The sequence below is a fragment of the Aplysia californica genome, unplaced genomic scaffold (assembly GCF_000002075.1).
Source record: "Aplysia californica isolate F4 #8 unplaced genomic scaffold, AplCal3.0 scaffold00176, whole genome shotgun sequence".
NCBI classification, from domain to species: domain Eukaryota; kingdom Metazoa; phylum Mollusca; class Gastropoda; order Aplysiida; family Aplysiidae; genus Aplysia; species Aplysia californica.
The window spans coordinates 1151953-1154066 of NW_004797446.1; the positions used below are offsets into that span (position 1 = coordinate 1151953).

Below are 2114 nucleotides of genomic sequence, written 5' to 3' on the forward strand. Positions count from 1 at the left end.
GGGGGGGGGGGGGGGTGTCCAGTAAAAGAATTTTCTTTTTTTTTACTTCATTTTTTATCTCTAGATTCTAGTCTAGATCTAGAATCTGTTAGCTGCATTGGAAGATAGGATGGGAGAATTCCAGCAGCAGAATTCAGGCTACCGGCACATAGACCTGCTTGTGCTGTACTGCTGTGTCTCTATTCGTATGCCTCACAAGACGAGGGTGTAAAATTCAACCTGTGGCTTGGACCACCATCGGGACATGATGGCACATTTACCTTTTTTCTTTCATTCCTTCACTTTGACGCCTTGTGGGTACCTTTTCCAATTAAGATTTTCTACTAATGAAAAGATTCTAAACACATCCAGTGCCTCATAAATCAGTGAATGTAAGACATCTGTCCCCAAAACTTACCTAAAATTGAACATTCAATGCTAGTTTGATCTTTGCAATGCCCAAACAATCACGTTTCAGAGCGCTCAAAGACCATGGACGCCGCCATCAAAGAAGGACAATACCGCTGCGCATGCGCAGTGAAGACCTAGTTTTTTTCGCTCTCAAGTTCCTGCTTCACTGCTGAACGATGACACCATTTTCTACCCGGCCCGCTCGTCACGCGATGGACACCCTCAGTCGATCAGGGGGCTTGAGCACTTGCATTCAAGTTATTATTGTTTATTTTGCTTTTTTGTTTGCGACTAGATCATTTTAAGTAGAAGACATACAAATAACTTTCATTGCGTTAAATTTCATTTTATTTGCTCTGCATAACACGCATAAAAAGAATTAACAGAAAAAAGTACCTTATTGAAATGCAAACCGGAAAAGCCAGACTTAATTACGTAACTGGGCTTTACGTTCAACGAAAGTGAGTCTTACAACGAAGCATGCGTAAATAATATTATTGTGTACTTTGTGAAAGTTAAATATCTCGTCTAATGAACCGTATTCGTAATATAAAAAAAAAAAAAAAAAAAAACAAAAAAAAAATATCAATGGGGATGAAAAAAGATAGTCAGGGCATGAACATATGGTTTTCCTAACAATTATCTACTACGAAAAAAAAAACAGGGGGGGGGGGGGTATAAAGAGGGGGGGGGGGGGGGCTGTCGCTCTGCTGTACAGGCACACCATGAATTTTAGCGGGCTGCATTCATTTTAATTGCCTAGGACATTGGCTACGTGTGAAGTCATCTTCAACGACGTTTATGGATAAATTATGGAACCATGCAGTTTGGATAAATATATTAACTAACTTAGATCGTTTAAGAGCTCACGAAAAATTTCTCCCTAGGCTAAGCTGTACTTTCTTTTTATATTATAAATTACTTCTTCCTCATTTGTCTCTCGATCTCTGCCATTAGCTCGTACATTATGCACACGCACACACTTATTTTTCCACTTCCAGGCGGAGCCATTAAATAACTGCAGATGTTTTACACCCCATTGACACAATTAATATCAATTAGGAAGGTGGCTGCCTGCCTGGCTGGACCAACCAGAGCTAAGAGGCGTCGTCATCCCAGCAGGAAGACAGATTATTTTTAAAAATCCTCCACACACTGAAATCGAACTACATATCTTCTGTGTACGACAGCGAAGCTCCTAACCGCTTCACCACACTCGCCGGTCTATAGAAGCCACCTAATAAAGACAATACATTTGTTTACGTCAAACTTAGATGGAATCAATTAGAGAGGGGGGAAGGGGCGGAGCACGTGTGTGCTCCATTTGGGGCGGGGTGGGGATGGACGTATGTCTTAATAAGATCTTATGCAATTATCCCGGTTTAATATGTCAACAAGCTCCAAAAAATGTAATCACACGACATAAAATAAATGCCAAACGGTTGCACACAGGCAGTTGCACAAAAACTGGTCTGGAGTAACGGAACAGTGTCAAAGAGAGCATGAGATATATTTTATATAATATATAAGCCTATAAACAGGAGCAATCATTGACAATTTTGTTGCTTGTTTGTTTATTGTTTGTTGGGGGGTTTTTGTATGTGTGTATCGTTATCTGTCCGTTGGACATGTGGCATTGTATCGGGATTTGCAATTGGTGTATATATACCCCCCCCCCCCCTTTTTTTTTGGGGGGGGTTCCTTTTTTTATATCGCCCTTATCT

The 2114-nt window shown here is 40.6% G+C and overlaps 1 protein-coding gene across 1 annotated transcript in view; it reads right to left on the minus strand.

Annotated features, from left to right (window-relative positions):
- Positions 1 to 700, minus strand: part of LOC101856179 (serine-rich adhesin for platelets) — a 61881-nt gene extending 61181 nt beyond the window's left edge. The window contains exon 1 of the mRNA XM_013082481.2: positions 398 to 700. The gene's annotated coding sequence lies outside the window, so the exon portion shown is untranslated. The remainder of the gene's footprint in view (positions 1 to 397) is intronic.
- Between the last annotated feature and the right edge of the window lie 1414 nt (positions 701 to 2114).